At 29.7% G+C, this 16,068-nt stretch overlaps 1 long non-coding RNA gene across 1 annotated transcript in view; it reads left to right on the top strand.

Annotated features, from left to right (window-relative positions):
* Positions 1-16,068, top strand: part of LOC142331468 (uncharacterized) — a 131,663-nt gene that overhangs the window by 55,780 nt on the left and 59,815 nt on the right. The window contains exon 2 of the long non-coding RNA XR_012758001.1: positions 14,046-14,079. This is a non-coding gene — a long non-coding RNA (uncharacterized LOC142331468). The remainder of the gene's footprint in view (positions 1-14,045; positions 14,080-16,068) is intronic.

Here is a 16,068-nt window from a genome sequence, read left to right as displayed (position 1 = left end):
CATACGCTGCAGGTACTCATTGTCGTTATCAATCCGTTGTAAAATCTCGGTCGCAAAGGCAACATGACGACGGCCGTCATCTGGCTGTAGATGTTGTAATATCTGAACTTTATACGCGTGCAACTTTAATTTCTTGTGTAAAATTTTGTGCACTGATGACCGGGGAATCCCTAGTTCACGAGATGGACGACGGGTAGATTTGGAAGGGCTATATAGAAATGCTTGCTGCACAACCTCAACTCTCTTAATTAACGGATAGCCGCCCTGTTCGCGGAAGATCGACTACACTTTCACTCTCCTTAAATTTTGCATACAACGCAACGATACTCTTGCTATCAGGTGCTGGTGATTCTGACTTGTGATTCCTTTACTTCGTACAAGGAAGTAAAAATGAAGTATTCAGGAGTATATTATTCGTTATACTATAATTATTCTTTATAATATATTCAGGAGTAGAATATTCTTTATTTCATTTTATAATTCAGAGGAGATTGAATGGTAAAAGATGTGTCGGGAAGAGAAAGACTATTGTTTCAGTAATTTCTTAGAATGGTTCCATTGTTTAACAGTAGAATTTTTTTGAGCTGCAGATTTTATTGCTAGAATAATACCTGGACCTTCATTAGAAGGTGATTTTTCATACATAAAGAAACCTTTAATCATTATTTTATTATATTGTTATATCACTTCATTATTATTATTTCCTAATAATTAAAAACACATTTAAAAAAATAAATATTAAATATAAATACTTACATAAAAAAAAAATATATTGCGGACATTTACTTAAGATTTAATAAAATGTTTAAGAAAAAAAAATTAAAAATTGACCTTTTTGAATATCGATATTTGCTTTTAAGAATTACTTAAACGGTGCAAAGTTTTATCTATATACACAATTATACGCATGTAAAAAACAGTTTAGTTTGATAAATAATTAAGTCCCACCTAAGTGCAACCGTGACGGTAATGAAATTTGGACGAATACCAATAAGGAGGTATAAGTTGGTTGTCAGACGATCTGGAATGGAAGGACAGAGTAACTAACAAACGACAACTGGCGTTGATGTGGCGCCAGTAGAATTAATGTACAAAAATAAACCGATAGGTTAAATTATTTTAATACAGGTTGTAATTATTATTACTATTATTATTATATCCCACTTTGCTAATTATCATATATATATATATATATATATATATATATATATATATATCTCTGTAATGTATTAACTGTTAATCCGATTTATACGTTGTACATATATAGAGTGCACTTAATAAATTTATTTCTAATGTACTTTTACGCTTGTCTCATTTATTATTTTATTTATTGATTAGTTATCTGGTGTATTTTTAACAGACGTTTAAAGAATGGTATGTATTTAAATATGTCGCAGTTATTTTTACGTACTAATTAACTATTTTTCAAGTTTTTCATTAAAAAATAGATCTGATGTTGCGGTTAGTAAAAATCATTTATTAGATGAAGATAATACTTATTTAGTTGTGTAAGTATATATTTCAGTTTTAATAAAAAGAAGAATAATGAATGTTTTTATACGACGACTTTATATATAATAATCTGGCAGTATTACTGGTAAACTTTTCTGGCAATTGCATAGAGCTTATCACATAACCCTTACGTTACACATAACTAAATTATCTATTTACTAATTCACATTACAATAAACAAAGAAAATTTGTATGATGATCAGTTAACAAGAAAAATGTCAGATGTGGACACCACATGAATTCCTTGTACGCCTGTTAAATTACATATACATATTTTTAAAGGTACATAAAATTTTAATTCATTAATAACTTCTGATATTTTTTCATAATTTTTTTTTTACTGTTATTATTGAATTATTTATCGTAATTTTTTTTTTACAATCAGGTCAATAATTAATAAATTAATATGTTTAAATTAAAAAAAAAAGTCGGATTCGAACCGATGTGTCTTCCCTTTGTAAGATCCAAATATTTCATTAATTAAAATCCATTTTGGCTATAACTCTGGAACCATAAAAATAAGTACCACTTATCATATATGGTTGCAAAGCCTATAATGAGAGCTTATTATTGCAATTAAAAAAAGTCCAAAATCCAATTTTCTTTGGATTTTGGGCTTTTCTGGACACTTTTGGTTCAGCCGATTGCAAAATAAAAAGGTGCACAACTAGATGTTACAACATTCCTAAATCCAAAATTTCAACATTCTACGGCTAATCGTTTTTGAATTATGCAAGATACATACGTACAGATGTTACGCCGAAACTTTTCAAAATGGATTCAGGGATGGTCAAAATGTATATTTCTGTTGAAATCTGAAAACCGAAATTTTTCGCGATCACAATACTTTCGTACAGAGAAGTAAAAGTTATTGAAATAAATTTATAATATGCTCATTAAATACAGGATGAATATAAATTATTCAGCACATTTTAGGGGTTAATAAAAAATTAAGAAGCAATTAGGGGGCTTTGATTTTTTTCAGATATTAGTATAGGTACTAGACTTTTGATGACCTTGAATGAATACGCCGGCGCGATGTAACGACAGGGGGGATTCTCAGTTGTCCAATCGCTACCGTGGAGAAGAAAACAAATATGCGTACTATGCTTTCATTAAACCGAACCTGTTATTATTCGTGTAGGTTTTAGTTTAAAGTATGCCTGTGATTATCCCAATACAAATTCTATTAAACCTTGATATCAGCGGTGGAAGGAAACAGGAATTGTATTACATAATACATAAAAACGGTGCTGGCAGATCTCCCGTCTCCAAGGAAGTTGTGAATCTAGTAAGAGAAGCCCGGGTAAATGGACTCATGGTGCGAGTTTAGAAGTGAGACACCGCAATCGAGAATCATGAAGTTTCTGCACAAGTCTAAAACTTCAAAATACTACAAAATACTACAAAAATACTTCAAAATTAAGTTGGTGCATGCAATCGAATGTGACGGATAAATCATCTTGGGGATATTCTTGATAAAGTGGACGAAGATAATGCGTTTTTAGAAAAATTAAACTTTTCTGACGAAGCTACCTTTCTTGTTTCTAGTCACGATAATAGTCATAATTGTCGGATTTTGGGTAGCGAGAACTGTCATGCCGTTCGTTGACTTCTTCTTCTAGTGATCGGACTATTCTTCTTCAAGCCAAAATTATTAGCGCTAGTTATCGATACATGTTACGAAGAATGCAGTTTCACAAATTAAGATCGGCAAATCAATCTTTACTTCCAACAAAATGGCGCATCACCACACTGGGGTTTATATGTTAGGAATTACCGACATGAACTATTTCCTCAACGTTAGATTAGCTGTGATGGACCAATTTCCTAGCCACCTCACCCCCTGACGGTACGCCAAACGATTTCTTTCTTTGTGGGTTTGTCAAAGGTAAAGTTTACGCAACGTACCGTTGTCAACATCAATGAACCAAAACGAAAAGAATCGAAAGTGTAATTAATGAAATATTCTTCGTAACATGTGGCTGAAATTGAATATCATCTAGACATATTACTTACCACAAAACGTGCTCCTATAAAACCTTTTTGAAATTAATAAGTATTGTTAACAAAACTATTTGAAACGCCCTGTTCAACAATAAAAAATGCTTGTAAGTACATTGCTTTGTTATTTTTACTTCCTTGTACGAAGTAAAGGAAGTATTGTAATCGTGATAAAAATTTCGGTTTTCAGATTTCAACGGAAATATCCATTTTGACCATCCGTGAATCCATTTTGACTAGTTTAGACGTGACGTTTGTACGTACGTATGTATGTATTCGCATAACTTAAAAACGATTAGCCGAAGAATTTTGGATTTAGGATTGTTGTATCATGTAGTTGTGCATCTTTTCTTTTAATTGCAATCGACTTAACCAAAATTATCCAAAACACCCCAGTATCCAAAAAATATGGATTTTGGACTTTTTCTTAACTGCAGTAATAAGCACTCATTGAGAGCTTTTCAACTATATATGTTAAGTGGTACTTATTTTCATTGGTTCCAGAGCTATAGACAAATACAATTTTAATTAATGAAATATTTGCATCTTATGAGGAAGGCACATAGGTTCGAATCCGACTTTTTTTTAATTTAATCATATTAATTAATAATTATTAACCTCTGATTCTAAAAAAAAAATGTACGATAAGTAATAATTCAATAATAACAATAAAAAAAGTATCAAAAAATATCAGAAGCTATTATATGTACTTTCCATTCAAAAACAAATATGTATATGTAATTTAACAGGCGTACAAGGAAATCATGTGGTATCTACATCAGATTTTTTCATTAACACCTAAAATGCGCTGAATAATTTATCACAATTCGTCTCAATTTATATCAGTGACAATATTAGTTACAACATATATTTGCAAAATCTAGTAATTTATTTTACTTACCGATCATTAATTTCGTATCATTATTGAAATTTTTCTTTTTTTTTCAAAAAAAACGGCCGTCCTCTGTGGCTTAATGGTAACTTCTCTATTTTTCATCCTGAAGTTCTGAGTTCGAATCTTCGGTTCAAACATGGCTATAAAAACTACTTCTCGTCCTGTAAAAGATTAATTTGTCTTATTACCCATCAGTAGGTGTTGTTACAGGTGTTCGTCGAATAACATACCGTTCTGGTTATATTATTCTGATGCTAATTCGCTGGGCTGGTTCAAGACTAATAAACTAAGACATTCAACAGTTTATACTTATGTATAATGTTTAATGATTGCATAATTTTAATACATTATTAATGAAATATCTGATTTAATGAGACGTCATGTTGACTATTAGCTCTGAGTTAATACTGAACAATAAAGAAAAATTACATTTTTACATTAATTCAAGTCATTAGTATTATTGTGATCAAAGAGCAATTTTATCCAAATGTTTTTCAAGTATTGTAAAAATGATATTAAATTTTACCCTATCAATCTTCACTCATTTAAAAATTAAATTAATTAACATAATGAAAAGTACCTCTTTGTATAGCAATTGCTCTTTGATCTTAATAATACTAATAACTTGAACTAATAATGTAAATCATTAACCACATAAATATAAATAAATTAAAATGGTGTTATAATAGTATGAATTTTTGCGAACCCATCTCTAATGTTGTATAATATCTGAAACTCCGTTAATTCCTTTCTCGTATTAATCGTAAATTTAGTATTGAATTTTTAAAATTATGAATTGTACGGAACTCGGCTGATAAATTTTGCACGGATTTTTCTACACGGAGACAAACGGAACTATCGAGTTGTGCAAGGCAGCACAAGATAGCTAAAATCCCCCTCTAAAAACCTGCGATAATGCGTTGAAATTCGTTAATCGGTTTATTTTCAGTAGCAGATAAAATGGAGTCGATTACCGCCAAAATGTCAACCACGGTTAAAACAGCGTGCAGTAATCGAATTTTTAACAGCAGAAAATGTGAATATTACGATTATTTTTCATCGTTTAAAAGCGGTTTACGGTAGTGAAACTGCTGACAGGAGTACTGTGAACAGGTGTGCGTTGAAATTTCGCAAACGTGAAGTTGGTAAAGCGACAAATGAAGACGCATCTCGCAGCGGACGACCAGTTTCTGTGACTGGCGAGAAACATCGAAAGGAGGTGGACGATTTGCTTCAAAGTGACCGAAGAATCACCCGGCAAAGCATCGCTATTCAGTTAGCCATATCCAAAGAACGAGTAGGCCATATTATCTAGCAATTGGGTTACCGTAAAATCTTTGCACGATGGGTACCGCGCAAACTTTCTGATGGCTCTCCGCAAGCTGAAGTTCGAGCCTATTCCGCATCCGCCATACTCGCCGGATTTGGCTTCGTGTGACTTCCATTTTTTCCCTCATTTGTAGAGGGATCTCAAAAGTAATTATTACACCACCGACGCTGAGGTAAAGGAAGCTATGGCCACTTGGATCCGAGAAATACCGCCAGAATTTTCCAGTGACGGAATGCAAAAACTTGTTACACTCTGGGAAAAGTGTATCAGTCTAAACGGAGATTATATTGAAAAATAAATACTGAATTTTGCAGCTAAGGTATTGTACTTTTATTAATTTTTTTATTTCATTCCAATATTTCTTTTCATTCACATGCTACGCATATATGTGCAAAATTTATCAGGCGAACCTCGCAGAACCTTCAATATCCGGCCCGAAGGACCAAAAAATATGTTCGAACAACTAAACGCTTCGGTGTAATACCTCAAGTTAGGTGTAATTACTCTATATATTAACTTTGTTGGCTCATATTTTGTAATAAATAAAAGTCATTGTTCAGTTGGTGATTAAATATCAATTTTAATAAGTTATAATGATCATTACATGTTTAACGTTTTAGTTTGAGTTATATTAAAAGAAGATTACATTGCTGATGACAGTATGCTATCTAAATTTAGACTGAATTATGCATTAATAATAATGAATTACTAATGTAAAATATCATTTGAAAAATAGGCTATCTGAATATTCAAATCTGTTTACTTTTACATAAGAGTAAGAAGAACGAGACAGTTAATGTATTTATAAATTAATAAGAAAAAAAAAGTGAGTCCTAACAACAGGTACAAGCCAGAATTAAACTGAATATAGAGAAGGTAATTGCTGTTGGACTTTCTTTCATTCTAGCCAATTTACAGACATTCAACATATATTTTCATTGTTCCGAAGGTTCTGATTATAGGTATTCAATTGTGTTTTACATTTTTTTATTATTTTTTTTTTTTTTTAACATTACACGTAAAATAAATTATAAAAGTATGTCTTATTAAATGCGTAGTAATATATTTTTATTCTCATCGCCAATTTGGGGTTGTTTAACCGTGTACCAGTTATCGGTTATATTTCACGGTACGGTTATTTCACATATATCTTATTCAGTTAGCTTATAGAGTTCAAGTAAACAGACTACGCGTACGAGCGTTCAGACGGCTGATTCACAAGCACCTCATGTAAAACCTGATGCTAAAAGAAACTACGCGACGTTGATATTCAGTTACCACACACTAGTATATTTAAAAAAAGTAAAGGTATAAAATATTTAGTATAATTAATGATATGTAAGTAAATAATTATAATGTTTAATATACTATATATATTTATATATGTTTTAAATTTAAATAAATTAAGACATTTTATTTGAGTTTTTTAAGAGTTATGAAATTGCCAATTGTCTAAAACAGCAAAACTTCACTAATATCATAGATTAAATTTCTAAGATAATAAACAAATAATAAATTCAATTCAGATTTCGCTATCTTATTGCGAGAAATCTGTATTGCTGTCAGTATTAAAAGAAACAACGGAAGACTCAATTTTGTTTTCTATTATATTATCCAGTTCCCAATATTTGGTACAATAATATCCGTTACATGTTTTATACAGTTTTTCCATTCCTTCTGGCCTGCTTTATCGATGGCTTTTATGCATAGATTTTTAACATCAGATAATTTCAAAGCAGTATTTTCTGACGATACGTAAATTTCGATTTGTCCTCAAATTAACTCGATTCGATTGAGTATACAGTGACAGGAGGTAATCGAAGCACGGTTTTGCCACTGTATCTTACTAACTCATTAATTTTATACGCAATAAAATTACTTTTAGTACGCGAAAAGTTTAAAAATTGAACACGAGAACAAAAGAGTGATCATATATGAAAAAAATCAAGGGTTTTAATAAAATTGAGAAGATGTAATGTTATATAAACTTTTGATTATAATGACTACTATATGACAAATCAGTTATACTGTGACTAATATATGAGGAATAATTATAGTGTTGTATATAGATATGGCCGCGTTGTGAATCGGCACTGATGTTGATTGTGACGTAACAGTTGTTTATTCTTCACTCTACAAGCTAACTTAATTCATTTAAATCAATTTTATTAAGCACGGCCTGTTGGTATTAATATATAAATTATTTATATAATAGATTTCACTTACCGACAAACTTTGATAGTAATGTTTGAGCGCTTTCGGATTATTGATCCATCCTCAGGAATATTGATGTGTTATACATTATAATTATTTACTTCACATATCATTAATTATACTAAATTTAATTTTATAAAAACATAAATATAATAATTGATCGTCAAAAGGTAAAATAAAGTTAACGTTACCCGTCATATCACTATGAAGGTTTCAATTGTTATATTTATATGTTTATAAAATTCAATTTAGTATAATTAATGATACGTAAAGTAAATAATTATGATGTATAACACATCTTTGTTCCTGAAGATGGATTAATAATCCGAAAGCGCTCGAATATTACTATTAAAGATCTTCACCAATAGGTAAGTGGAAACTATATATTATATATTATATTATTATTAATATAATATATTATAATAATATATAATATAATATATTATATATATAATATAATATATTATATATATTATATAATATATTATTATATTATATTAATATATTATTATATATTATATAAATAATTTAACTGAATTCACCATAGTAATGTCTATTTTTAAATGTTAAAAAGAAATTGTATCGTCGGTTTGTTACAACTGAATAATAATAATTTTGAGAATTATCATTAATATGATGCGGATAAAATCAAAATATAAAATAACGGTTTGCTTTTTAACAACCATGTTATAACGTATTCTGTAATTACTCTATTGTACTACTGTTCAAAAGACAATCCGCCAGCTGATCATTTTATTATACACTGCCTTTCGGAAGCGATATATTATAATTAAATTTTATAATTTTTTAACTTACATTTAAAAAACACAATATTTGTTTGTTAAACATATTTCTAGAAGTTTTATAATGCATCTCATATGACCGTAAAGTCGATATATGTTAAAAAGTAATTAAAAGAAAGAATTATACGTTTCTTTGGGGGGAGAGAGAGTAAAAACATCACAGTCTTCCAGTGTTGTTTTTACCGATATTATAAAGCTATTTATGTAATTTAATACTTATCGGCAAATATATAACTTCATTAGTAATAAAAAAAGAAGATTCATAGCTCTGTAGTAAACATCTTATTATTATCGTGTATTAAAGAAAAGATTGGATTAAAGTTTCTTTATTTTTTAATGTAGATTCGCTGGAATTTGGTGGCACCTTTCGTAGAATTTTTTTTATTAACTGAGTTTCTTGGAATTCTACTATTTTTATATAACATAGGAGAGGTGTTTTTCATAGCGGTATTTGCATTCATACTGAAATACTACTTTACTATAAAATGAAGGAAATTATAGAAGATTAAAAAAAAATCTTAAAAGTAACAGTAATATTTGATTTAATTTATATTTTGTATTTTGTATTGAATTTTGTATTTTGTATTGAATTTTGTATTTTAATTAATTATTACGAAATGTACGTGTGTTGCCGTGTTTGAAGCTTAATAACTTTTGATTGGATTAAGCGATGTTTATGAAATTTTGTACAAAACTCGTGTGTATGGGACAGTATTTTTTGGTAAAATTTTGGGGTCATATCTTCGAGGGGGTAGATAAATTTTTGGGATATAATTTTCTCAAAATTTTGCAAACGTGACCCCACTTTATATTTAGCTCAATTCAAGCGTATGTGCTTATATTTCCATTTAAAACATATTTTGCCCTTTTCAAAATAATTCCCCCTTTTCCTTAAAAATTGGAAAAAGGTATATTTTTATTCATTGTAAATTTTTTTAACCGAATTTTTTTTAATTTCTTCATAGGCGTAGTAGTAGTGTATGTGGTAGAGCCAATCAATGTTTAACAATATAAATTTTTGTTTCAATTTTTTTTCTCACTATATAAGAATAAATAGCCAATCCCAGAAATTTATTATCAATTTATTACTTTTTTTAAAATTTTTAATAAAAATTATAAATTTAAAAATAATTAACTATCTTCTTTTTACATGTAAATGATTGGTAGTCTCTGATATGAATTATTAATATCTGTACGTAATATTTTGTAGCTTGTGAAGTACATACTAAAAAGAGAGTTTTAAATAATAATAATAATAGTATTAAATTTAAACGGATAATTTATCGTTTTATTTTTGTACAGGATATTTCTAAAATGATGGGCTGGCTATACTTTTTCGGATCCTAGTTGTAAAACTAAACAAAAGATATCCTTAGGAAAAGTGGGGATTTCTCCTTGGTTCTCCCCACGTCCGCCATTTTGTTATTTTTATATAAAAATTTATATCTCAAGTTCGCATAGAGAAATGAAGGAATGACATTAATATTTGGAAATCATGTTGGTAATTAGGTTTTAAAATTAGCAAAAATCAGGAATTAAATACGTTTGCAATTGAAAAATGGTGGCCATGCTTATTTTTTCAATCCGTTTTATTTCCGTAAACATTAGCTTTATCAAAATATATGTTTTTAATAAAATATTAAGCCTTTTATTTTGAACAAGATGGCATTTTATTTTTTTTATATCGGTTAGCAAATAGCCGAGTTATGGCAGAATATTGATGTTGTAATATTGTGTCAGTTTTCATGTCCTCCACTTTACAATATTAATGTTTTCATTTCTTGTTAATTCTAGTATTGTAAGTTGTATCAAATTAAGTAATCTTTTTCTAGCAATAAGGTTTAATATTAAATAATAATAAAACAATCGATATTAATTTTTCACTTTTGAATAATTTTGCATAGCGACTATTACTGTTGATCATGTTAACGATGTAAAAATGAAGCTTCTTTCAACAGGAATGGTGTTCAAAACTGTCACAACCAGCGTATCTGGAGCGACAAAAAACCTTATGGTACCTTCCAAAGTAGCGTCAACAAAGATTTTCCCTAAACATATGAGTCATTTTCCCTAAACTATCTTTTGAGTCCAGTCATTCTACCAAATCGTTTAAATGGAGAAAATTATCTTGCTCATTTGACCGAAAATCTTCCACATTTGTTGGAAGAACTACCTCTACAATTAAGAGGAAATATATGGTTTCATGAAACTTTCCGTAAAAAATGGTTAGGCTGCGGAAGTTCAGTGCCCGGCCTGCCCGATCACCTGACTTAAACCCTCTTGACTTCTACCTGTGGGGACATTTGAAACATATTATTGTTTATTCAATTCATCATTGAGGATCTTCAACTAAGGATCCTCCTGAAAATGAATTTCAAGAAATTAAGAATACTCTCGGAATTTTTGAACGGTTAAGACAGTCTTTCAGAAAAAGACTGGAGACTTGTGTAATTTCTAATGGTGGACACATTGAACATCTGTGATAACTTTTGACAATTGTTATGTTTAAGTACACCTAATGTTCTGCAATAATTAACGTAAGATTACGCAAATAATTGTTTTATTTTTTTTTAATTATTAGGTCTTATTGTGAAAAAAATTATTACTTAATTTGATACTAATTTACAATACTAGAATTAACAAGAAATAAAAGCAATTAATATTTACTCGAATCGAACGAGAACATGAAGATGAGGACATGAAAACAAACAAAAAATTACATCAATTTTCTGCCATAACTCGGATATTTGTTAAGCTGCTTTAAAAATAAAATATCATTTTGTTATAAAAAAAACTTAATATTATATTTTTTTTTTGTCTTCAGTCATTTGACTGGTTTGATGCAGCTCTTCAAGATTCCCTATCTAGTGCTAGTCGTTTCATTTCAGTATACCCTCTACATCCTACATCCCTAACAATTTGTTTTACATATTCCAAACGTGGCCTGCCTACATAATTTTTCCCTCTACATGTCCTTACAATATTAAAGCGACTATTCCAGGATGCCTTATGCCTTAGTATGTGCCTTATAAGTCTGTCTCTTCTTTTAACTATATTTTTCCAAATGCTTCTTTCTTCATCTATTTGCCGCAATACCTCTTCATTTGTCACTTTATCCACCCGTCTGATTTTTAACATTCTCCTATAGCACCACATTTCAAAAGCTTCTAATCTTTTCTTCTCAGATACTCCGATCGTCCAAGTTTCACTTCCAAACATACACTTTCAAAAATCTTTTCCTGACATTTAAATTAATTTTTGATGTAAACAAATTATATTTCTTACTGGAAGGCTCGTTTAGCTTGTGCTATTCGGCATTTTATATCGCTCCTGCTTCGTCCATCTTTAGTAATTCTACTTCCCAAATAACAAAATTCTTCTACCTCCATAATTTTTTCCCCTCCTATTTTCACATTCAGTGGTCCATCTTTGTTATTTCTACTACATTTCATTACTTTTGTTTTGTTCTTGTTTATTTTCATGCGATAGTTCTTGCGTAGGACTTCATCTATGCCGTTCATTGTTTCTTCTAAATCCTTTTTACTCTCGGCTAGAATTACTATATCCTCAGCAAATCGTAGCATCTTTATCTTTTCACCTTGTACTGTTACTCCGAATCTAAATTGTTCTTTAACATCATTAACTGCTAGTTCCATGTAAAGATTAAAAAGTAACGGAGATAAGGAACATCCTTGTCGGACTCCCTTTCTTATTACGGCTTCTTTCTTATGTTCTTCAATTGTTACTGTTGCTGTTTGGTTCCTGTACATGTTAGCAATTGTTCTTCTATCTCTGTATTTGAACCCTAATTTTTTTAAAATGCTGAACATTTTATTCCAGTCTACGTTATCGAATGCCTTTTCTAGGTGTATAAACGCCAAATATGTTGGTTTGTTTTTCTTTAATCTTCCTTCTACTATTAAGGCCAAAAATTGATTCCCTTGTCTCTATACTTTTCCTGAAACCAAATTGGTCTTCTCCTAACACTTCCTCCACTCTCCTCTCAATTCTTCTGTATAGAATTCTAGTTAAGATTTTTGATGGATGACTAGTTAAACTATTATATAGAAATAATATTATATAGCAAATAACATAAATTTTGATAAAATTAATATTTACGGAGATATAACGGATTGAAAAATAAACATGGCCGCCATTTTGTAATTTGCGAAGGTATTTAATTCCTTATTTTTAGCTAATTTTAAAACTTTATTTCAAAGACGATTACCAAATATTAATGTAATTCCTCTATCCGAACTTGAGATAAATTTTTATATAAAAATAACAAAATGGCGGACAAGGTGAGGACGAAGGAGAAATTGCCATTTTTCCTAAGGATACTTTTTGTTTAATTGTACACGTAGAATCCGAAAAAGTGTAACCAGCCCACCATTTTAGAAACTCTGTATATGTTTATTTTATTTCCTTGTACGAAGTATTGTGATCGCGAAAAATTTCGGTTTTCTGATTTCAACGGAAATATTTATTTTTAAACCATCCCTGAATACATTTTGATTAGTTTCGGCGTGACGTCTGTACGTACGTACATATCTCGCATAACTCACAAAACGACTAGCCGTAGGATGTTGAAATTTTGGATTTAGAAGTGTTATAACATATAGTTGTGTACCTCCTCTTTTGATTGCAGTCGACTGAACCAAAAGAGTTCAAAGAAGCCCAATATCCAAAAGATTTGGATTTTGGACTTTTTCTTAACTGTAGTAATAAGCTCTCATTGAAAGAAGTCCGATTCGAACCGATGTGTTTACGATTACGGATCCAATACGTTCTCACTTACACCAACTACTTGAGCGACGTGAAGCAAAGATAATATATAAACTAATATAAATTGCTGACACGGAAACCACAAATAAGTATGATGCTATGTGGTGGTCAGCACAGCGCAATTGTGTAACTGTCCACTTTATTAAAGAATTAGAGAATGATATCTCAGTTTCAAACGAAGTAAGTTTAAATTAAGTGCAGCAAAAATGTGTGTATGTAATTTAATAGACGTACAAGGAAGTCATGTAGTGTCCACATCACTTTTTTTTATGAGTTTCATAGTTATCTCGTATACATATAAAATTAATAAATAAAAGTACTTGCATATCGTGTTTCTCATAGTTTATATTTTTAATATAATCACTTATCCACAATGGATTTTAACTGTATTTTTTGCTAATAGAAATAATAATCTCTGGTTTGTATATAATATTCTAAAAACATTTTTTTTATTATTTATTTTTGTAAAGATGTTTATTCTTTTTTCGTTCGTTTGTTTCAGGTACGGAGAATCAATCAATAACATTTATTTTAATGTAAGTTTATATATTTATGTAATATTAATTAACATCGTTGTAATTGTTTAATACGTTGTAATTAATGCGTTTTATTTTTAACCCGCCGGGTTAGTCTAGTGTTTAAATTCGTCATCGCAAAATCAGCTGATTTTCGAAGTCGAAGGTACTAAGGTTCGAGTGCTTGTAAAGGCATTTGCTTTTATATGGATTTGAATGCTAGACTGTGGATACCGGTGTTCTTTTGTAGTAGGGTTTCAATCAACCATACGTCTCAGTAGTGGTCGGCCTGAATCTATTCAAGACTACACATATACCGGTATATTTACACTTACATGCCAGACTGCGCACAGATTCCTTGGCATCTCTGCAGATTACTGTTGACATCATGTCATTGTGCTGTTACTATGTAACCTGTTATTTCATAAATAAATAAGTAAATTTGCTATAAAATTAAATTTTATTTTATTACAATTATAATATATTAATAATATTTTATAATAATATAATTATTCAGCTATTAATTAATTTTCTAGAAATATTTTCTGTTACCGATTTTTACTTCCTTATACGAAATAAAGGAAATATTGTGATCGCGAATTTCTATAAATTAAAAATACACAAAATTTTATTTCATTAATAACTTCTGATATTTTTTCATATGTTTTTTTTATTGTTTTTAAATTATTATTTATAATAAAATTTTTTTTTACAATCGGAGATTAATAATTATTAATAAATCAATATATTTAAATTTAAAAAAAAAAAGTTATAATAAGGAGATGAAGTCGAATTTGAACCGTTGTGCCATCCCCTTGTAAGATCGAAATATTTCATTAATTAAAATTTTATTTGGCTATAACTATGGAACCAATGAAAAGTAACACTTATGATATGTCGTTGAAAAGCTCCCAATGAGGGCTTATTACTGCAGTTAAGAAAAAGTCCAAAATTCAATTTTTTTTTGGATTTTGGGCTTTTTTGGACACTTTTGGATGTGTCGATTGCAATCAAAAGGAAGAGGTACACAAGTAGATGTTACAACAGTCCTAAATCCAAAATTTCAACAACCTACGGCTAATCGTTTTTGAGTTACGCGAGATACATAGTTCGTACGTATAGACGTCACGCCGAAACTAGTCTAAAGGATTCAGGGATGGTCAAAGTAGATATTTTCGTTGAAATCTGAAAACCGACATTTTTCGCGATCCTAATATTTCCTTTACTTCGCACAAGGAAATAAAAATGCAACTTTTTTCTTGAAAACGATAGATATCATTTATATATTATTATCTTGGTCCTTGCACAACTTTTTAATATCTGTAGACTGCGTATAATTGTACGAAAGCGAGCACGTGCTATATACGACGGAAAAGTTTTTTGTAAACATTTTTTATTTTTAATGGACCAATATTATGTAGAAATAGAATGACTACTTCGAATAAAGCTGCAATTTAATGTTGAAAAGAAACATTTTCCCAAAGGAAAAGTTAAGTCACTCTTGTTCGAGTTAAAACATTAGACCGCTTAGCACTTAGTGAATTAGAATCAAATAAATTATATGTTAAACGACGTGATGAAAATCATTGAACTGTAAAATCGGTTTTTAAATTCTTTATTAAAAAAAGGTACGTTATCTTAAATATTTTGTAAATAAACAACTCCTTTCTTTTATCTAAAAATATTTAATTTCTTAGTGTATATTAAAAAAGCCTAACATGGATTGAATTAACTTTTTAATTGTTATTACTATTATTATCTACAAGAATGAATTTTGGAAGACTTTGGTACTAAAGAAATACACCAATGTAAACCAAATTCGGATGAGCCCAACTAGAAATTAGCTCCTTTCAAATTAGACCAAATACGTTAAAATCCGCCTGGCCTTCCAGAGTAATCAATGTATGTAGATACATAACAATTTAAAACGAGCGTTATATGTGTTTTTTGTTTTGTAATTTTCACTATTAAGTTCGGGAATTTTAAAGTTAAGACATCATCTTACGTTGT

The sequence above is a fragment of the Lycorma delicatula genome, chromosome 10 (assembly GCF_047948215.1).
Source record: "Lycorma delicatula isolate Av1 chromosome 10, ASM4794821v1, whole genome shotgun sequence".
Lineage (NCBI taxonomy): Eukaryota > Metazoa > Arthropoda > Insecta > Hemiptera > Fulgoridae > Lycorma > Lycorma delicatula.
This window is presented reverse-complemented; position numbering and strand designations above follow the sequence as displayed.